A 23,502-nucleotide genomic window follows, 5' to 3' on the forward strand; every position below is an offset into this window, starting at 1 on the left:
GGAGTTACATGGGACTGCAGGTCACATCTAATACATTATCATCTCAGTGGGAGCCCACCAAAAGCAGGAAGCTGCTGGCAGAGATAGATGTTCCTGGAAGCCCAGAAGGCACAACAGAAAGGTGAAATTCTGCCACTTGTACCACCTTGTGTACTTGCTGAGAATGTATGTTTTTGCAGTGGTGTAACTGAAGTCCGATGGGCCCCAGTGCCAAATTTGGACCTGACCCCACACACACACGTTGGTCAGATGTATGGGCCCCCATAGTGTTCTAAATTCTATAAAGACTTATGAATTGCCTCTTTCATTATGTAGTGAAATGTCCCCCATCCTGGCATATATGCCCATCATCCTGGTGTATATGTCCGCATCCTCGTATACAGTATGTCCCAATGCTGGTATATACAGTGGGGAAAAAAAGTATTTAGTCAGTCAGCAATAGTGCAAGTTCCACCACTTAAAAAGATGAGAGGCGTCTGTAATTTACATCATAGGTAGACCTCAACTATGGGAGACAAACTGAGAAAAAAAAATCCAGAAAATCACATTGTCTGTTTTTGTTTCATTTTATTTGCATATTATGGTGGAAAATAAGTATTTGGTCAGAAACAAGCAATCAAGATTTCTGGCTCTCACAGACCTGTAACTTCTTCTTTAAGAGTCTCCTCTTTCCTCAACTCATTACCTGTAGTAATGGCACCTGTTTAAACTTGTTATCAGTATAAAAAGACACCTGTGCACACCCTAAAACAGTCTGACTCCAAACTCCACTATGGTGAAGACCAAAGAGCTGTCAAAGGACACCAGAAACAAAATTGTAGCCCTGCACCAGGCTGGGAAGACTGAATCTGAAATAGCCAACCAGCTTGGAGTGAAGAAATCAACTGTGGGAGCAATAATTAGAAAATGGAAGACATACAAGACCACTGATAATCTCCCTCGATCTGGTGCTCCACGCAAAATCCCACCCCATGGGGTCAGAATGATCACAAGAACGGTGAGCAAAAATCCCAGAACCACGCGGGGGGACCTAGTGAATGAACTGCAGAGAGCTGGGACCAATGTAACAAGGCCTACCATAAGTAACACACTATGCCACCATGGACTCAGATCCTGCAGTGCCAGACGTGTCCCACTGCTTAAGCCTGTACATGTCCGGGCCCGTCGGAAATTTGCTAGAGAGCATTTGGATGATCCAGAGGAGTTTTGGGAGAATGTCCTATGGTCTGATGAAACCAAACTGGAACTGTTTGGTAGAAACACAACTTGTCGTGTTTGGAGGAAAAAGAATACTGAGTTGCATCCATCAAACACCATACCTACTGTAAAGCATGGTGGTGGAAACATCATGCTTTGGGGCTGTTTCTCTGCAAAGGGGCCAGGACGACTGATCCGGGTACATGAAAGAATGAATGGGGCCATGTATCGTGAGATTTTGAGTGCAAACCTCCTTCCATCAGAAAGGGCATTGAAGATGAAACGTGGCTGGGTCTTTCAACATGACAATGATCCAAAGCACACCGCCAGGGCAACGAAGGAGTGGCTTCGTAAGAAGCATTTCAAGGTCCTGGAGTGGCCTAGCCAGTCTCCAGATCTCAACCGTATAGAAAACCTTTGGAGGGAGTTAAAAGTCCGTGTTGCCAAGCGAAAAGCCAAAAACATCACTGCTCTAGAGGAGATCTGCATGGAGGAATGGGCCAACATACCAACAACAGTGTGTGGCAACCTTGTGAAGACTTACAGAAAACGTTTGACATCTGTCATTGCCAACAAAGGATATATCACAAAGTATTCAGATGAAATTTTGTTTCTGACCAAATACTTATTTTCCACCATAATATGCAAATAAAATGAAAAAAAAAACAGACAATTTGATTTTCTGGATTTTTTTTTCTCAGTTTGTCTCCCATAGTTGAGGTCTACCTATGATGTAAATTACAGACGCCTCTCATCTTTTTAAGTGATGGAACTTGCACTATTGCTGACTGACTAAATACTTTTTTTCCCCACTGTATGGTCCCCATCCTGGTATGTATGGTCCAAATGGTCTCCATCCTGGTATATATGCCCACTTCCTGGTATATATGTCCCCATCCTGGTTTACATGGTCCCCAATCCTAGTGTATGTGTCCCCGTTATGCCCCTAATGCATAATTAAAAACATTGTACTCACCTTTCCTCTGCTCCCATGTCACCCAGTGTCTTTTGTATCCACCGCACAGCCCGGCAGCTGACATCGGAGTGTGCGCCATTGTCATGCGCCCTCGCCGTGGCTGCACGTCAGCTCACAGCCACTGCATGTGTCGCAGTGCAGCATGTATCACAGTGTAGGGACCCGACAGGTCTCTGCAACACCATGCATGTCATCTGGATCTGCGTCTTCAGTGAGGACGGAGATCCAGCAGAAGCAGTCATCTGTACCCCTGTGCCTGCTCGTGGCCTTCATCGCTGCGACCACAGTCGTTGCACCTCTGTGTTTTTTTCTATTGGTAAACCAATAGTCTTACCAATGGGTGTTCCCCTCACCCTGTGTTGTCTGAGTGGTGTTCTACCCGTGGGGATTGAGTGCGAGCGTTCAGTGGGATAAGCCCTGGTTTTTGCGGGCTCTCGAAAGACAGCCAGGCCAGCAGACAAGAGCACCCACTGACCCGTGTGTCTCTGTGGCGCCCCCAGGAGTATGGTCGCCTCAGTGGCATTACCTTTCTCCTAGGGAGGGTGATGTCATGCTTGGAAACAATGAAGGATCTCTCTGTTGGGTAAATCCAGCACACAGCACAGTTCCCACTCCAGGCCAGCAGAGGGAGCTCTGAACCCAAACTGCCGAGGAGCTGCTCTCTGTGGCCAGTAAAGAGAAGTTAGGGGAGTTCGTGTGGAGAAGATGAAGTGTGTGGACGTGGGAGAGATGAGCTGGAGGATTGAGCTGAAGTCAGGCTCACTTCTAGCTGTAGCGCATTGTCCGGAGTGGTCCTGCAGCAAAGAAACGGAGGAACAAGAGGCTGCAAATGCTCTGTTCCCAACTAAGACTCGGAGGCACAGCAGCAACATGTGTGAGCCAGAAAGAGGAGGCTACGGCTGCTTGCCATACGAGGGGAGTTCTAAAAGAGAGCAAGCAAAAGGAACTTCAGTGTAACTCAGAACTTCAAGTGCCCCAGATAAGCGCTAGAAAGGAGACTACACAACCCATCTGCATAGAGAGATTCCTATGTTGCTTCCAGGCTGATTAACTCCTGTTCCATCTGTAATCAGGATCCTGGACTGCACTAACAAAGCAAAGTAAAGGTAAAGGAAACTGCACCCTGTTGTGTCATTGCCTTCTTCCTGCAACCCCTTAAGCACTGCTACATCTCTGTGCCTAACACTACACCCTCTTCCTCAACACCTATTACTACTGCCTTGGGACTACAGCTCTACCTGTGGGGAGCTATCACATCTTTGCTGCCTTATACCATCTGTCCCAGAGGATCTGCCTGCAGCGTCGACTTAACCCCTTCATTGCCGAGCACCACAGGTGGCGTCACGTATCATCTACCGATAAACTTGATTCAGCTACATTTCACCCCTTTTGAATGGACGCCCAGGGCCATGGACCGGGTCACCGCCACCGTGACATATCCCTCTGAGACACCGGCCCGGTACCGAGTAACCCCACAGCCCTGGGGGCGATCCATCTCCATAGTGATGTCACTGACCAACACAGGAGCCGGAAGTGCCAGAGCAGTGCCCCTCTTCCATTGATTTCAGTGGTAGTGAATCTGGTGCCTGCACTTCCTTCCCTGTCCACTTATGACTACCAAGAGTAAGAGTGAACAGATCCTACGTAGTTATGTATCATACACATATATTGCAGGTGTAGGCAGGCATAGGATGAAAGAAAATGCAGAATAGATTTGATTAAGGGTCTCTAGGCCCATACACACCACACTGAGAGTGGAATTATTTTTAGCACAGTGGACTGACAGCTCGCAAGAACATAATCTGTACTCTGGGACTAGGTATGAGTGAACCGATCCTGTTGAACCCGGAAAAGTAAGCTGGACCCAGAGACCTGTGGTGAAATCCATTCTGCATTTTCTTTGCTGCTTGTGTTGTGCTGTATTGTATTTCAATGGAGCCCATGGAAGTCAACTGGCTTTCCTTGTTGACATTATTTCACATGTTCCTTCCAACGCTCCCCCACCTCCATTGTTTCCAATTGGCAATCCTGTCATTCCTTTTGGTACAACCCCAGTGAACATTGGCTTTCCTGCTATGCCAGCCAATTGTATTTTGGTTAGTTAAAGCATGTAGTTTAATAGCTCTCTCCCCATATTTTTTAATTTCTTTTCAATAAAAGTGTATTTTGAGTTCATCTAAAGTATTCTAGCCAGAGGAACATCAAAGTTATGATTTACTTGGGGTTTGAATATCTTGCAATTTCATACTCTCAATGCAGTGGTGACTTGGAAATGCTGCTACCATTCAGTTCTAAAAACAAAAGATGACAACGTAGTTCAAGAACCAACAGAACATTATCATGACTCCTGCCCTCAAAAAGCAGAAGCAAATGTGCTGCAGAGCATCTCACCTAGAATTCTATATTATTCTCCTGCCCTGCAGAGCATCTCACCTATACCTGTATACTATACCCTGTCCTGCAGAGCATTTAACCTATAATTCTATACTATTCTCTGTCCTGCAGAGCATCTCACCTATAATTCTCGATTATTCTTCTGGCCTGCAGAGCATCTCACTTATACTTGCAAACTATCCCTCTGTCCTGCAGAGCATTTAACCTATAATTCTATACTATTCTCTGTCCTGCAGAGCATCTCACCTATAATTCTAGATCATTCTTCTGGCCTGCAGAGCATCTCACTTATACTTGCATACTGTCCCTCTGTCCTGCAGAGCCTTTAACCTATAGGTCTATGCTACTCTCTGTCTTGCAGAGCATCTTACCTATAACTCGCTACTGTTTTCCTGTGGGTATTCATGTTTGTGGGCAATTTTCTGTGGGCATTTTTCACATATCATGTGAACATCCTCACCTTGCACCTCAAATATCATAGATCTGAAACTTTGTGATGATGCAAATGGCAATTTTCTGTGTGGGCAATTTTCCGTGTGGGCAATTTTCCGTGTGGGCATTTTTCCTGTGGGCATTTTTCTGGTCACCGTCAGTGATATGGCTTAGCAAAGGAAAATAAGTTTAGGAAATCTTCCTTTAAGAGTTTTTTTTTATGTGCAAAGCTTTTTTGTGAATGCTGTCATAAAGTCATCTCATTTGTTTATGAAGGAGTGATCATATTTTTACCCCTTGACAAAAGGAAATTTAAATGGAATCTGTTACCTGGTTTTTGCTACCTCATATGAGAGCATAGTATATCAATACCATGTAACCACTTTGAGGATGAGTACAAGAGAAGTAATGCAAACGGTCAGTGCACCACCGCAGCACATCTCTGAAGATGCTTATGACGAAACACAGGTGCAAACTGCTGCAGTTTCCTGCTGTGTGAACACCAGCAAGAAGAGCAGTAGTAAAGACTGGGTAGAACATTATGCTGGGGATTATTATTTATTTTTAGAGCACTATTGATTCCATGGTGCTGTACATGAGGAGGGGTTACATACAAAACACAAGTAGAAATTACAATGAGCAAACTAATAATGACAGACAGGTACAGCGGGGAGAGAATCCTACTCTTGCGGCCCCACATTCCACAGGATGATGGGGAAGGAAACAGTAGGTTTGGGAGTTGCAGCAGCTCTCGTGTTGGTGAGATGACAGTGAGGTCATTGCAGGATGTAAGCTGTTCTGAAGACATGGGTTTTCAAGTTCCGTTAGAAAGTTCCGAATATAGGGGATAATCATATGTGTTGGGCCACAGAATTCTACAGAATGGGAGATAGTCGGGAGAAGTGTTTCAGGCGATTGGATAAGGAACATACGATTGTGGAGTTCTTGGGAGGACAGGAGATTACATGGTGGGAGATATTGGGAAATTAGTTAAGATATATATGGGGGAGACAGATTATGGATGGCTTTCTAGGTCATTGTTACTATCTTGAAGTGTATTTGTTGTGGAATTGGGAGACAATGAAGGGATTTTCAGAATAGAGAAGCAGAAGAGTAGCGAGGACAGATCTAGATTAGGCTAGTTTCACACTAGCGTTTCTGCCATCTGCGCACGGCTGCCGATAAGCCCCGCCTCTGCCGCGCCCCCTCCTGACATCACCGCCTATTATCGCACATGTCTGCATGCGATCTGCGCATCCTATCTTTAATATAGGGTGCGCAGACTGTGCGCTGCCCGTGCGCTAGTAGGATTTTTGAGTGCGCTGTGCACTTTTGTAGGTGCGCCGGACGCAGCATGTTGCATTTTGGCGCGCTCGGTGCACCTTCAAAAGTCAGGAGGGGGCGCGGCAGGGGGCAGGGCTTATCGGCGGCCGTGCGCAGAAGGCAGAAACGCTAGTGTGAAACTAGCCTTAGTAGGTCAGCAGAGGTACAGACAGACTGCAAAGGTGTGATGATGCAATGGGTAATGAGAAAGTCCTAGGCCCCACATGGAGTCAAGGACATCCAAGTGACATAGGCAGTTTGGAGGAAGAGGTGGTGATCACGCTGCCCTAGTTGCACAGCAAACGAGGGAGCAGAGTGCAAAAGCGCTGAAGCCAGCCCCTAGTCAATTAGTTGGCTGTTACTGTGTACCAAGGCCAGCCCCTTGCATTTTCTGTGTCCATGTTAATTTTATTTCTATCGATTATCATATTCCACAGCACTTTATAATTACAGGGGACATACTGTATATACAGACCAAAAAAAATCAATACAAAGTTAGGCTATGTGCACACACTGCGGAATCACCTGCGGGTTTTTCCCCGCGGAACAGCAGGTAAAACCGCAGGTAAAATGACCTGCGGTTTTCCTGCGGTTTGGCCTGCGGTTTTGCCCTGCGGTTTCACACCTCTACTATGTTAAAGGTGTGAAACAGCAGCGGAATCCGCAGAAACAATTGACATGCTGCGGTGTATAAACCGCAGCAAAACCGCGCGGAAAAAACCGCAGCGTGAGCACTGCGGTTTTGAAAACCCATAGGGTTACATGGTACTGTACCATGTCTGCGGAACTGCTGCGGTTCCGCAGGGCCAAAATTGCAGCAGAACCGCAGCAAAAAACGCAGCGTGTGCACATAGCCTTAGACAGTTTAAACAGTTACAGGAGGAGTGAGGGACCTGTTCGCATGCTTACATTCTAAATGTTGCCTACTCCACTTCCTCCGCCATCGCCTCATTTTGTCAGAAAGTGCAGGCTGTGTGTGTGCTTTTGGTGTTCTCACCCTGCTACTGATGGCCTGTCTGTGGTGCAGCCTTACTTCTGCCTATCAGCTCCCTGCCTCATATGCGACATGCCCATAAGGTGGAACTCTACCTTGCATATGCTGGAGAGACTGTGCGAGAAGCAGTAGACAATAGTGGAGTTTCAGCTGCAGCAGGCATGGGTGAGTCACTCTGCAGAACAACACTTCAACAATGAGTGGGCCTCCATGCGGGATGTGTGTGCCTTATTGCGCTGCTTGGAATGCTCCACCAATATGGCGAGCTTTGATGATTCCATCACTGTTCCTATCCCACTTCTATGCCTCCTAGAAAAACAAATTTTCAAGCAATGATGGATGAGGTGGTGGCAAAGGAGGAAGAGGTGGAGGAGGGACAGGGACCATTCACTCCATTATCATACCAAGCATCCACATGTCTTGGAGGATGGCTTCCTCCACCAAAAGGGGCTAGTACAGGAACAAACGTATTTACAGCCAGGTGGCACTCAAACCAGCTCAATAGAGCTTGGCTGGGGGATGCACCTCCCACTGGGGACAGTTTTTGTTGCCTCTGGGCACCCTGGCCTAGATGTGGAAATACATGCTGCTGTGTCTATGCAACGATCGCCGAGTTTCCCAGATTTTTACAAGTGCTGATTACTGGATGGCCACCCTGCTGGATCCCCACTACATTCACAACGTGCCATACTACCGTCATTGTAGCGAGATTGGAAACTGTAAATACAAGCGCACGCTGGTAGAGGCACTACTGTTTATAAATGCAGATACATATAGGGTCTAAAATCAATTAAATCATAAATTCCCTAAAATTACTTTATTAATTCATGATTAAAAACCAGATAACCTGGTTCATACCAAAACAACGTGACCACACAAAAAAACAACAAAAAAACAGTGAAAATGAAAATATATATAAAATGGGGATTTTCTAGAAGTTCGTACTGATATAACTAGGCTCACGCCTTCCTGGCTGCAGAGATTGGCACCCTAGGGGGAGCGTTGTGGCGCCCCCGCTCAATGATGGCTGTCCCTAGGGACCCTGATGCGCCCTACAGCCACTAGGGGAACCCTTCTGCCCAATCTTCTAAAGGGACCCCTAGCACTAAACAGAGATCAATCCTGTATCTTTGAGGGAACCCTAGACCCCAACCTTAAAAACAATATAGAACACATTCGACAATCCGTGACATCAATATATTTTGCATAATTAGGATCTTCCACAATTTATTCAACTAGAAACACGGGAGTTATTTACACACTCTTGATAGCTCTCCTTGTGTTTACACATGTATAATATATATACTATATATACACTCACTGGCCACTTTATTAGGTACACCTGTCCAACTGTGTGTTAAGACTTAATTTCTAATCAGCCAATCACATGGCGGCAACTCAGTGCATTTAGGCATGTAGACATGGTCAAGACAATCTCCTGCAGTTCAAACCGAGCATCAGTATGGGGAAGAAAGGTGATTTGAGTGCCTTTGAACGTGGCATGATTGTTGGTGCCAGAAGGGCTGGTCTGAGAATTTCAGAAACTGCTGATCTACTGGGATTTTCACGCACAACCATCTCTAGGGTTTACAGAGAATGGTCCGAAAAAGAAAAAAAATCCAGTGAGCGGCAGTTCTGTGGCCGGAAATGCCATGTTGATGCCAGAGGTCAGAGGAGAATGGGCAGACTGGTTCGAGCTGATAGAAAGGCAACAGTGACTCAAATTGCCACCCGTTACAACCAAGGTAGGCAGAAGAGCATCTCTGAACGCACAGTGCGTCGAACTTTGAGGCAGATGGGCTACAGCAGCAGAAGACCACACTGGGTACCACTCCTCTCAGCTAAGAACAGGAAACTGAGGCTACAATTTGCACAAGCTCATCGAAATTGGACAGTAGAAGATTGGAAAAACGTTGCCTGGTCTGATGAGTCTCGATTTCTGCTGCGACATTCGGATGGTAGGGTCAGAATTTGGCGTAAACAACATGAAAGCATGGATCCATCCTGCCTTGTATCAACGGTTCAGGCTGGTGGTGGTGGTGTCATGGTGTGGGGAATTTTTTCTGGGCACTCTTTGGGCCCCTTGGTACCAATTGAGCATCGTTGCAACGCCACAGCCTACCTGAGTATTGTTGCTGACCATGTCCATCCCTTTATGACCACAATGTACCCAACATCTGATGGCTACTTTCAGCAGGATAATGCGCCATGTCATAAAGCTCGAATCATCTCAGATTGGTTTCTTGAACATGACAATGAGTTTACTGTACTCAAATGGCCTCCTCAGTCACCAGATCTCAATCCAATAGAGCATCTTTGGGATGTGGTGGAACGGGAGATTCGCATCAGGGATGTGCAGCCGACAAATCTGCGCCAACTGTGTGATGCCATCATGTCAATATGGTCCAAAATCTCTGAGGAATGCTTGCAGCACCTTGTTGAATCTCTGCCACGAAGAATTGAGGCAGTTCTGAAGGCAAAAGGGGGTCCAACCCCTTACTAGCATGGTGTACCTAATAAAGTGGCCAGTGAGTGTATATAGTTTGACCTTCCACAAATTTTCAATTTTGATAAAGAAACACAAGGGTTGTATTTATACCATCCGCACTATTGATAGCTTTCCCTGTGAAAAAGATCATGTATATCAAAAGACATAGAGCGTGTGTTCACACTAGTCATAAGATTATTAAAAATTCTCCCTGTGCAAAAGGTCATAAATATATAGCAGTGTCCTGAATATAATCATTGCGACTATTCATCACTTGATTTGACACAATATAGCCGGCACCAAATTGTTACCATAGGTCAATAGATTGAATGTGATTTATTAGTTTCATATCATATAAAGATATTCTGATCCCCAAATCCACAAACCATGTCAGCACATTCTCCTTTAAATGTATCAGTGTGCACCCGGCAATTGATCCCTTTAAAGACGACTCGGGATCAATTTAAACAAAGGGACCACTGCATATTCATATCAAGCAAAAGAGAGCGATATTCATCTTGGTCATCTCTCACCTGCCATATACCAAGTTGCGCCTCAACGCGTTTCACCTTAGGCTCAGGAGGCCAGATAATAGGAGAACATGTGTCCCGATGGTGTGATGTCTAACCATAGGTACAAGCCTCCTCCACTTAAATACACCGCCAATATGTTCTATATTGTTTTTAAGGTTGGGGTCTAGGGTTCCCTCATAGATACAGGATTGATCTCTATTTAGTGCTAGGGGTCCCTTTAGAACATTGGGCAGAAGGGTTCAACTAGAGGCTGTAGGGCGCATCAGGGTCCCTAGGGACAGCCATCGTTGAGCGGGGGCGCCACAACTCTCCCCCTAGGGTGCCAACCTCTTCAGCCAGGAAGGCGTGAGCCTAGTTATATCAGTAGGGACTTCTAGAAAATTCCCATTTTATATATATTTTCATTTTGGGACACTGGTTTTTTGTTGTTTTTTTTTGTGTGGTCACGTTGTTTTGGTGTGAACCAGGTTATCTGTTTTTAATCATGAATTAATAAGTAATTTTTAAGGAATTTATGATTTAATAGAGGCACTACTGACAGCGGGGGCTCAGAGAACGCACAAGGTAGAGGAGGATAAAGTCAGAAAAGCAGCGACAAATAGCAACAAGATGGCTGATTACAATTATTTATTTCTAGGACTAATACAAAACACACTGCGGCCCAGAAAAATTATTTCTTTGGCTTACAGAATGGCAATGAGATGGCTGATGCAAATTATTTATTTGCAACACTAATCTATCTATATATAAAATTGAATGTATGTGTGTATCAACCAATCACGAAGCATCTTTCATTTCACCAGCGCTGTTTAAAAGAAGCTGAGCTGTGATTGGTTGCTATGAGCAACAGTTTTCTTTGCAACCAATCACTAAGCATCTTTCATTTCACCAGAGCTGTTTAAAAGAAGCTGAGTTATGATTGGTTGCTATGAGCAACAGTTCCACTCCATGACAACACCTCTGCAGACACTGACCGGGTGGGAGAAATCTAGCATCCCAGAAAACATAAGCTCCCAGCCATTGTCTGCCCCCCAGAAAGGAGCAGAGAGCACATGACAGAAATTAATCCCCCCTTCCCGTGCCCATATCGTCATCACACATCCTCCATCCCATAGGCACATCTTCTGTTGTGAGTTCATTTTCTGGTCCACCAGTTGTGAGTTCTCCTGCCAGCTCCCTCTGGTGGTAACAGGAGGTAGTGAGGCTGATTTATTCAGTAGAGATCTGCCACCTGATAATGAGGATGACGATTGGACCTCAGGAATCTCAGACTGGATTTAAGACAGCCGACTCCCTATTCTGGTGCTGGTGATTCCTTCTGGCTTGTCAGGTCTTGGTTTTCAGCTCTGTTCCAGTCATCTAAAGCTAAGTTTTTCTGGTAATGTTCACACTTGATTTTGTTGGTCTATTCAGGTTTTTGTGTGGTCAGCCAGCCCCGGCTGGGGCTGTGCTGGATTTCCACTCTTATTTACCTGTATTTGCCAATTTGCTTTTTGTCCCTTTTAGATTGGCCTCTTTTTGCTCTTTTGGCCTCTTTTTGCTCTGTCTCAGAATATTTCAGAGTGCTAATATAGTGGGAGAAGTCTAGTGACTTCAGGGTTAATTTTGCTACCAGAAGTGTTGGACATTATTTTTGTAGGGATTTTTGCAGATTGCAGACAGTGTATTTCCTTTCCTATCCTTTCTAAGTTAGTTTGGGCCCCATCGTTTGCTCAGCCTATTTTCCTGCCTGTGTTTGTGCTTTCATCTTGTTTCACCATCAATACATGTGTGGGGGCTGTCTTTCCTTTGGGGTCTGCTCTGGGGCAGTTACTTTTCCCCTTTTCTTGCTTCTGGCTTATGTAGTTCTCCGGCTGTGACGAAGCGTCTAGGATCATCGTAGGTACGCTCCACGGCTGCTGCTAGTTGTGTGGTTAGGATCAGGGATCTGCAATCTGCATAGTTACCAAACTCTCTGGTTTTCTGTGACTTAGCTTGTTTTGTTTGGTTTTCTGTGACTTAGCTTGTTTTGATTTTTTTCTCCTCGGTGACCCATTCATAACAATCTTCCCTCTTAAAGGGATCTCCGGTATGGAAGTTAGGGCAAATCCCTCAGCGCTCTGATACTGACCCCAGGCCTCTCTTAAAGGGATCCCCAGTATGGAAGTTAGGACATATCCATCCAGCGCTTTGGTTTTGACCCCAGGCCTCTCTTAAAGGGATCCCCAGTATGGAATTAGGACCGTTCCACTCAGCGCTGTGGTTTTGACCCCAGGGTCTCTTAAAGGGATCCCCGGTATGGAAGTTAGAGCAAATCCCTCAGCGCTCTGATTCTGACCCCAGGCTTCTCTTAAAGTGATCATTGGTATGGAAGTCAGGGCAAATCCATCCAGCGCTTTGGTTCTGACACCAGGCCTCTCTTAACCCCTTAATCCCATGTGACGTACTATCCCGTCCATGTGCCCTGGGACTTAATTCCCAGAGACGGGATAGTACGTCACAGCGATCAGCGGCGCCCACGTGGTGAGCGCTGCTGATCGCGGCCGGGTGTCAGCTAATTATCACAGCTGACACCCAGCACAATGTGTCAGGGGTGGTCACGGACCGCCCCCAACACGTTAACCCCTTGGACACAGCGATAAAACACGATCGCGGTGTACCGGGGGTTAAAGGGAAGCATCGACAGGGAGGGGGCTCCCTCCATGCTTCCCTGAGCCCCCCACAGTAGCGCTGCTGCGGGGGTCTCTTTCCCTACCGGTCCCCGGATCCAAGATGGCGACGGTGACCTTCGGGGGCCTGTAGGGAGCTGATTTCCTCAGTGCCTACAAAGCGCAGGCATGAGGAAGTCTGCGTCTATGCCTGTGACAGATCGCTGATCTGTCACAGTGATCTGTGATGTGACAGATCAGCGATCTGTCACATGACAGTGATTTCCTCCCTTGGACAACCTAATAAAGTTAAAAAAATATAAAAAAAGTGTAAAAATAATTTTTAAAAAAATCGCTAAATAAATTAGAAAAAAAATATTCCCCAATAAATTCAATTTTTGGAAATAAAAAAAGAAAAAAACAATAGAAGTACACATATTTGGTATCGCCGTGTCCTTAACGACCTGCCCTATAAAACTGTCCCTTTAGTTAACCCCTTTAGCTAACCCCTTAAAAAGTAAAAATAAACAAAGCAAAAAATAATGATTTATTATCATACCGCCGAACAAAAAGTGCAATAACGCGCGATCAAAAAGACGCATATAAATATCCATGGTACCGCTGAAAACGTCATCTTGTCCCGCAAAAAACGAGCCTCCATACAGCATCATCAGCAAAAATATAAAAAAATTATAGCTCGCAGAATAAAGCGATGCAAAAATAATTTTTTTTATATAAAATAGTTTTCATTGCATAAAACCGCCAAAACATAAAAAAACGACCTAAATGAGGTATCGCTGTAACCGTACTGACGCGAAGAATAAAAGCGCTTTATCAATTTTACCACACGCGGAATGGTGTAAACGCACCCCCCAAAAGAAATTCATGAAACGGTGGTTTTTGTTCATTCTGCGTCCCAAAAATCGGAATAAAAAGCGATAAAAAAAGTCACGTGCCCGAAAATGGTACCAATAAAAACGTCAACTCGTCCCACAAAAAATAACACCTCACATGACTCGGGTCAAAATATGGAAAAATTATTGCTCTCAATATGTGGTGAGGCAAAAACTATTTTTACAATAAAAAGCGTCTTTTAGCCTATGACAGCTGCCAAACATAAAAACCCGCTATAAATAGTAAATCAGACCCCCCCGTTATCACCCCCTTAGTTAGCGAAAAATAATAAAATTAAAAGAAAATGTATTTATTTCCATTTTCCCATTAGGGTTAGGGCTAGGGTTAGGGATAGGGTTAGGGCTGAGATTAGGGTTAGGGGTGTGTTGGGGTTAGGGTGGGAGTTAGAATTGGGGGTTTCCACTGTTTGGGCACATCAGGTGCTCTCCAAATGCAACATGGCGTCGGATCTCAATTCCAGCCAATTCTGCGTTGAAAAAGTCAAATGGTGCTCCTTCCCTTCCAAGCTCTGCCATGCGCCCAAACAGTGTTTTACCCCCACATATAGGGTATCAGCCTACTCAGGACAAATTGCAAAACAACTTTTGGGGTCCAATTTCTCCTGTTACCCTTAGGAAAATAAAAAATTGGGGGCAAAAATATTTTTGTGGAAAAAAAATGATTTTTTTATTTTCATGCCCGGGCGTTATAAACTTCTGTGAATCACTTGGGGGTTCAAAGTGCTCATCATACATCTAGATAAGTTCCGTGGGGGTCTAGTTTCCAAAATGGGGTCACTTGTGGGGGGTTTCCATTGTTTAGGTACATCAGGGGCTCTCCAAAAGCAACATGACACCCGCAGACCATTCCATCAAATTCTGCATTCCAAAACGTCACTACTTCCCTTCCGAGCCCCGACGTGTGCCCATACAGTAGTTTTCTCCCACATATGAGGTATCAGCGTACTCAGGACAAATTGGACAACAACTTTTGGGGTCCAATTTCTCCTGTTACCCTTGGGAAAATAAAATTGGGGACTAATTGATCATGTTTGTGGAAAAAATACGATTTTTTTATTTTCATGCCAGGCATTATAAACTTCTGTGAAGCCCTTGGGGGTTCAAAGTGCTCACCACACATCTAGATAAGTTCCTTAGGGGTCTAGTTTCCAAAATGGGGTCACTTGTGGGGGGTTTCCACTGTTTAGGTACATTAGGGGCTCTCCAAAAGCAACATGACACCCGCAGACCATTCCATCAAAGTCTGCATTCCAAAACGTCACTACTTCCCTTCCGAGCCCCGCGTGTGCCCATACAGTAGTTTTCTCCCACATATGGGGTATCAGCGTACTCAGGACAAATTGGACAACAACTTTTGGGGTCCAATTTCTCCTCGTACCCTTGGGAAAATAAAAAAATTGGTGACTCAAAGATCATGTTTGTGGAAAAAATACGATTTTTCTGTCGCTTCATTGGGGGACACAGAGACCATGGGTGTATGCTGCTGCCACTAGGAGGCTGACACTATGCACTAAAAAAGGTTAGCTCCTCCTCCGCAGTGTACACCCCACCGACCGGCAGGAAATTCCTCAGTTTAGCTTAGTGTCAGTAGGAAGTGGACACGGGTCTTTCATTAGACCCATATCTACCTCGATGTGCGTGGTTACTTTTCAGGTTTCCAGAGGGATACAGTGTGAAGAGTCACAACTGTACTCCCACAAAGAGACTGAGTACGGCGTGTACTGCCACCCCGTATCCTCATAGCTCTCCGTGCGGACCAGAAGCACAGCGCAGATGCGTGCCAGCGACGGATGGTCCTTGCCAAATGCCTCCCACCCACGCGGACACGGGAAAGAGTAACAGACAGCGTTGGATAAAGAAGGTACCTTTATTGGAGCAGAGGAGCGGCGCATGGAGCAAATCATCACAAAGATACCATGGAGCGGCGCCAAGGCAGCACGGCAGGCTCTTATACGCGGCCCGCGCCTTCCGACGTTTGCCGAATTTCATCTTGGCCCCTACTGCAGTGCGGGCCTTGTTCCCTCCCGCCTGTATTCATCGGGGGCTTCATCTTACAGCGTGGTTCTGGCGGCATCTTCCTTGTGGGTGGCCGCGGCAGCGTTGCGGGACTTCCGCGCCTCCCAGTGCTGACCAGCGGCCGTCGTCTCAAATTTATCCCCTGGCTTCATTTTAGGCCTTCACTCCCGTTGCGGCCACGCCCCCCGCTCACTCTCATAGGCCGGCTGCGCTCCCGCCCGTTCCTAGGCCTCCCACCACCTCTCTTCTCCTGTGGCTGGGTGGGGGGGCAGTTTCCTTTAGTTTAGGCTGCTAACTCCGCCCTTCTTGTCCCTCCTGAACCGCATTTTTTCCTCCACCTCAGGCTGCCGCCATCTTTGCAGCCTGTCAGCCGGAGACTATAGACGGATGTCAGCTATCTCCTGTTGGGGCCCCGCAGTTTTCAACATCGCTTTGGGGGACACCGGACCGTGAGTAGTTCTGCAACTGCAGACTGACACCCTCCTCTGCCTTTCTGTCCCCCAACCTTCTGGCTTTTCTTCAGGGTCCTTCTGTTCCTCCTTCATTATGTCTAACTCTAAGTCTGAGCGTAGCCGTCCGCCGGCCCCCACGGGCACTCTAGTCCAGTTCTTCGCATGCTCCTCTTGCAATCGCAAACTTCCCTTAGATCAGCCTACTTCCCTCTGCCTGGACTGCAGCAATCCCATTCAGCATGACCCCATTCAGGAGCCATCTATTGTGCCACGTGAAAGCGAACCCCCCATCCCTGGCTGGGCCTCGTCTCACAATCTGTGGCAGACCTCACCAGAGTGTCTCAGTCCCTAGTGGCCGTTCTTGATAAGTTGCCCCTGGACACTTCTGCAGGGTCCAGCAGGTCGCAAGACATTCCATCTGAGCCAGCCAGCAGAAGCCGCAAACGAACCAGGATCTCCAGCTGGAATCCTCTCCTGGCCTCACATCCCCACATAGTCCTTCCCAGCAGTCGCCCTCCCGTGCCTCCTCACCTGAGTCAGGTGAAACGTTTTCGGATGTGTCATCTGAAGGGTTCTTAGAGCTGGATTCGGACCAGGACGCGGACCTGAAGGTTACAGTACAGAACCTCATCGCCGCGATTAACCACACCTTCGAAATCTCAGACTCCCCTGCGAAATCCTCAATCAGGAGGTTTCGTTCAGACGGGCAGAAACATCTTCCAGGGTCTTCGCCTCCCACTCTGAGTTTGGCAAGATTCTTACCAGGGAAAGAGAAAATCCGACCAGGCGTTTTCAAAAAGGGAAGCACCTCGGCGTGCTGTACCCGTTTGCCAAAGAGCTCACCGACAACTGGTCTGCTTCCCCCTCGGTAGACGCACCCGTGTCCAGACTTTCTAACAACACGGTCCTCCCAATTTCAGGTGTGGCGTCACTAATGGATTCTAGTGATAGAATTATAGAATCTTTAGCAAAGTCAGCATTTGAAGCGGCTGCAGCGGTGCTAAGCCCAGCCTTCGCTTCATCTTGGGTAATGAAGGCCATAGCCACTTGGGCAGAGGATCTCCGCAAGGGCATCCTAGATAAGGCCCAACCAGAGCATTTGGCTGAACTGGCCAGCCAGATCTCCCATGCAGGGGATTATCTGCTCTCTGCCTCCTTGGATGCCGCGTCCTGCGCAGTTCAGGCGTCAAGCAACGTGGTGGCAGTCCGACGTACAATTTGGCTCAAAGCTTGGCAGGCGGATTTGTCTTCAAAAAAGTCCCTTACCAATCTGCCTTTTCAGGGAGCGCGTCTCTTCGGATCCCAGCTGGACCAGATTGTTAAGGACGCCACTGGGGGAACGAGTTCCCTCCTCCCTCAGTCCAAGCCTTGCAGACCTCCGCTAAGACGTCAGTTTCGGCCCTTTCGGTCTTTCCGCCGCTTCAATACGGCAGAGAACTTCTCTAACCAACAGAGACCTCAGGCACGCCAGGATAGGAAAAATGTGTCTTTCAGACCCACTCCCTCCTGGCGATCTCACTCCTCCCAGGGCAGATCCTCCAGGTCCAGATCTGGATGGTCCACATCAGCATGACTATCCACGAACTCCCGGGGGTCCTTCCCAATTGGGAGGTCGACTCCTTTTCTTCAGAGACGTCTGGCTTGCCTCAGTAGAGGACGCTTGGGTCAGGGAAGTTGTATCATCAGGATACAATATAGAGTTTGTTTCTCGCCCCCGGGATCGTTTCTTCGAGTCCCGACCTCCAAAAGATCCTGCCTTAGTTTCGGGGTTCTTTGCGTCCGTCGCCTCTCTCCTCAGTTCCAGAGTGATTGTGCCCGTTCCCGAATCAGAACGTTTCACAGAGTTTTATTCAAACCTGTTTGTGGTGCTGAAGAAAGGCGGGACAGTTCGCCCCATCTTGGACCTCAAGTTACTCAACAAGAGAGTCTGACTGCGTCATTTCCGAATGGAGTCTCTTCGGTCGGTAATCGCTTCCATGGAGACGCAGGAGTTCATGTGTTCAATAGACATACAAGATGCCTATCTACATGTTCCCATATTCTCGGGGCATCAGAAATTCCTGCGTTTCGCGATTCGCCAGGAACATTACCAGTTCGTTGCACTGCCGTTCGGTCTCGCCACCGCACCCAGAGTATTTACAAAGATCATGGCGGCGATGATGGCCTTATTGAGAATCAAAGGTCTCGTTCTTTTTCCGTACCTCGACGACATTATGATCAAAGTTCCATCCTTTCATCAAGCTCGCCAAAGTCTTACCATCGTCTTAGACACCCTGTCCAATTTCGGGTGGCTCATCAACAAAAAGAAGTCCTGTCTTGTCCCGACACAACGTCTTGTGTTTCTGGGTCTACTGTTCGACACTCGTCGATCGAGGGTTTTTCTCCCTCAAGAGAAAATTGACTCCCTGCAGCGGGATGTACGATTGCTGCAGATCATATGACTTCCATCTCTCCGGACAACCATGAAAGTCCTGGGAAAGATGGTGGCGGCGACAGAGGCGTTTCCCTTTGCCCAATTTCACTCCAGGCCTCTCCAACACGCCATCCTGTCTCAGTGGAACAGGTCTGTCCTCTCCCTGGATCGCCCATTTCGTCTTTCATACTGGGTCAAGCAGTCCCTCAATTGGTGGCTGACGTCTCCTCTCATCTCCCTAGGACGGTCATTCCTTCCCATTCACTGGCAGATTGTGACAACGGATGCCAGCCTCCTCGGCTGGGGGGCAGTGTTCCGCAATCACACTGTTCAGTGTTGTGAGCTCATCTGTTCATTCATCTTTTGTGTTCGAGGATCTCCCTCTTCTGGTGAAGGAAGGTAGTGAGGCTGATTTGGATGAAAGAAACCAAACACCTGATCAGGTGGATTGTAACTGGGTAATGGGAACTACAGACTGGATATAAGGCAGCCGACGCCCTTTTGAGTCGCTGGTGATTTCACTGCTGAATTCTTGGAGACCAGTCTGATTCCTGCTTCCCAAAGATAAGTTTTTGCTCTGCTATTGAACTTATTAGTTTTGGTTTTGTTTACCTTGTTTTTTGAGTTCAGCCATCCCCGACTGGGGGGTGTGCTGAATTCTTTTTCCTTGATCAGTGTTCTCTTTTGCTCTGATTCCAGAATATTCTGAGTGCTGATTTAGTATTTGATGTCTAGTGACTTCAGGATCCTTTTTGCTTATCAGTTGTGTTGGTAATATTTTTAGCAGGGTTTTCTCGGATTGCAGACAGCAGCTTTTCTGTCCTGTCCTTTTTAGTTAGCTTGGGCCCCATCGTTTGCTCAACCAATCTTTCTATCTGTGTTAGTGTTTTCATCTTGCTTCACCATCATTATATGTTGGGGGCTGCCTATTGCTTTGGGGTCTGCTCTGGGGCAGTCAGTTTTTCCCTTTTCTCTCTTTAGGCTTATTTAGATCTCCGGCTGTGACGAGGTGTCTAGGATCACCGTAGGAACACTCAGGCGTCTGCAATTCGCTAGTTTCCAACCTCTCTGATTTTCTGGGCTGAGCTTGTGTTTTGTTTTTTCCTCCTCGGTGACTCAATCATAACAGTTCAGGGTCGATGGTCGACTCAGGAGTCAGCCCTGCCGATCAACGTCCTCGAGATACGAGCGATTTAGCTGTCTCTCGTTCACTGGGAGAGACTTCTCAGGGGCCTGCCTATCCGAATTCAGACAGACAATGCCACAGCGGTGGCATATGTCAACTGCCAGGGGGGGACACGGAGCGTCTTAGCCCTGGCAGAGGTGTCCAAGATCCTTCATTGGCAGAGGTTTCAGTCCCGGCAATATCCGCGGTGCACATTCTCGGCGTGGACAACTGGGCCGCCGATTTTCTCAGCCGCGAGGGTCTCGCGGCGGGAGAGTGGTCCTTACATCCGGAGGTGTTTCTTCAGCTTTGCCGTCATTGGGGAACCCCGGACGTAGATCTGCTAGCTTCTCGCCTCAACAGGAAAGTCCCACAGTTTGTATCCAGGTCTCGAGATCCTCTCGCAGTGGGCGCCGACGCTCTGGCCATTCCTTGGTCGCAGTTCCAGCTCCCCTATCTGTTCCCTCCCCTGCCTCTTCTTCCCAGGCTGTTGAAGAAAATCAAGGCGGAAGGAATTCCAGTCATCCTCTTCGCCCCGAATTGGCCCAGAAGGTCTTGGTTCGCGGACATCATCAACCTTCTCGCGGACGCCCCGTGGAAGCTTCCAGACAGGAAAATCTGCTATCTCAAGGTCCGATTTGCCACACCAATTCTCGGCCGCTCAATGTAACGGCGTGGCTGTTGAGACCGAGGTTTTGAAACGATCAGGCTTTTTGGATCGAGTTATTCATACCATGATCCGGGCCAGAAAGCCATCGTCATCCAAAATTTATTACCATACTTGGAAGGCCTATTTCACTTGGTGCGAGGCCAACAACATTCCACCCATGCATTTTTCGCTCCCTTCTGTCCTGGCGTTTCTTAAGGCAGGGCTTGATGCAGGCCTTGCCCTCAGTTCTTTAAAAGGTCAAGTTTCAGCGCTGTCCATTTTATTTCAGAAGGCGTTGGCCTCCCGTTGTCACGGCACCGCCAGACTCAGGGCCTGCTGTCCCGGCCTCGGCCAGTAGGAGGCGCCAGACTATCACATCACCGTCAGACTCAGGGCCTGCTGTCCCGGCCTCGACCTCTAGGAGGCGCCGGACTGTCCTATCACCGTCTGACCCGTGGCCTGCAGTCTCGGCCTTGGTCTCTGGGAGGCGTTGTGCTTCAACCCCGAGTGATGGCGGCGATAGTCATGAGGCTCCTGCGCAGGCGTCCGCTGGACGCAGGCTTCGCTCCTCGGTCAGTCATGATGGGGCTGGTGCATTACCATCCAGCCTGGTCCTGGGGGCGGTCCGGATGACATCATCAGCCCACGGGCCTGTAAGGGATGACCTGATCCCTCAAATACCTTGGGACTGCTCTTGCAGGCCGCCGGATATATTCTTGGTTCCCCTGCGTGTTACTGTGTGAATTACTGTTGACTGACTCTGACTTTTGCCTGGACTTCTGACCCTTCTTCTGCCTAACGATTCTGTACCTCTGCGACTCTCCTGGTTTATGACACTGACTTCGGCCTGGATTCTGACTCTGCTTCTGCCTAACGATTCTGTACCTCTGCGACTCTCCTGGTTTATGACACTGACTTCGGCCTGGATTCTGACTCTGCTTCTGTCTAACGATTCGGTACCTCTGCGACTCTCCTGGTTTATGACTCTGGCTTCGACCTGGTATCTGTCTTTGCTGCTGTCTACCGTTGTTATACCATTTCTGCCTGACTGGTTTAGTCTTGGATATCATTGCCTTTGTGTCCTGTGTTGGAACACCTTTCTGACGACCGTCCTGCTCTGGTCATTGCTCCTATTCAGACAGCACCTCCTGGGCTCTGCTATAAATCCAGATCCCTGTATAGGGTAAAGGGTATCAGTGTTTCTCGGGGTGTTGTCCGGCTGCAGCCCAGACCGCAGGCAGACGTCACATTATATCCGGCCCAAAAAATAAAACGGCTTTTTGTGTCTATACTTAACACATATAAAAGCAGTTTTCCTCACCTTTTTTTTTTCCTTCCTCCTGACTGAGCTGATTCTTGGCCCAAACACCTGTTACATTGCACAGCCTGGAAGGTCACGCTCAGGCTCAAGCATGCTGCAGCCTGGAAGCTTCAAGGAAAATGCTGGCTGTTGGAAATCCACATTCCTGGATCATCACCCCCTGGACAGCTCTGGGGGTCAGGTATTGCCCGCAAATGCGGCCAAACTGTTGTTACCAGTTTCCCTTTTTTTTGCTAAGAAACGTCTGTGTGTGAAGGCTTTTGTGGATTGTGGTGCTGCCGGCAACCTTATGGATTTTTTATTTGCTAAGAGCCTTGGTGTACCTCTGTCAAGGCTTAAAGCGCCTATTCAGACTACTGCGATTAATGATACATCTATATTCCAAGGAGGCGTGGAATTCGTTACTGCCGAAATTTCTATGTCAGTGGGGACATTACATAACGAACAAATGTCATTTTTTGTTATATACAATTTATCAGATCCAGTTGTGTTAGGCATGCCATGGTTGCACCAACATAATCCGGTTATTGACTGGCGCATAGGTGACGTTGTGCGCTGGAGTCCATGGTGTCAGAGTAACTGTATGTCTTTTTCAGTAAACCAGATTAAAATTAAAACACCTTCTATTCCCTATGCGTTTAGGGATTATGAAGATGTTTTCTCTATAGTGGAGTCGGAGAAACTACCTCCTCACAGAGAATACGATTGTCCTATTGAATTGGTCCCTGGTGCCCGTCTCCCTAAGGGGAGAATATTCAACCTCTCTGGTCCTGAGCGTGTAGCCATGAAGGAATACATAGCAGACAGCCTTCGAAAAGGCTTCATTAGACCTTCCACCTCACCTGTAGGAGCTGGGTTTTTCTTTGTAGAGAAAAAAGATGGTGGACTCAGACCATGCATTGACTACTGTGAGCTGAACGCCATAACCGTAAAAAATCAATACCCGCTGCCACTCATTCCTGATCTGTTTAATCAGTTACTGGGAGCTCGCTGGTTTACTAAGCTTGACCTCCGGGGGGCATATAACCTGGTCCGCATAAGAGATGGGGATGAATGGAAAACAGCCTTTAATACACCCCTTGGCCATTTTGAGTACCTGGTAATGCCCTTCGGACTCAGTAACGCTCCTGCAGTATTTCAGCACTTCGTCAATGATATTTTCAGAGATATTTGTGGGGTTTATGTCGTCGTATATCTGGACGACATTTTGATTTATTCTGCTGACCCTGTGACACATGCTCAACACGTCCGTTCAGTACTGCAAAGACTGCGCGAAAACTCTTTGTTCGCGAAATTTGAAAAATGTGTTTTTTTTGCCGAAGAGGTGCAGTTCTTAGGATACATGGTCTCAGGCAAGGGGTTCCGCATGGATCCCGCCAAGATTCAACCCATTAAGGATTGGGTACAACCCAAATCGCTGAAAGCACTACAGCCATTTTTTGGGGATTTGTGAATTATTATCGCAAATTCATCAGGGGATTCTCAGAGATTGCCAAGCCACTCACGGACCTTACCCGGAAAGGGGCGGACGTGACTAATTGGAATCCTGAGGCAACCAGGGCTTTTTCTACACTAAAAGAGTGCTTCGTTGCCAACCCGGTGTTGATT

General features: G+C 47.4%; 1 protein-coding gene across 1 annotated transcript in view; it reads left to right on the top strand.

Annotated features, from left to right (window-relative positions):
• REDIC1 (regulator of DNA class I crossover intermediates 1) overlaps window positions 1–23,502 on the top strand; it is a 121,146-nt gene that overhangs the window by 66,656 nt on the left and 30,988 nt on the right. The window lies entirely within an intron of this gene.

Source organism: Dendrobates tinctorius, unplaced genomic scaffold, assembly GCF_039654945.1.
Source record: "Dendrobates tinctorius isolate UK_male_01 unplaced genomic scaffold, ASM3965494v1 ptg000035l, whole genome shotgun sequence".
Taxonomy (NCBI): domain Eukaryota; kingdom Metazoa; phylum Chordata; class Amphibia; order Anura; family Dendrobatidae; genus Dendrobates; species Dendrobates tinctorius.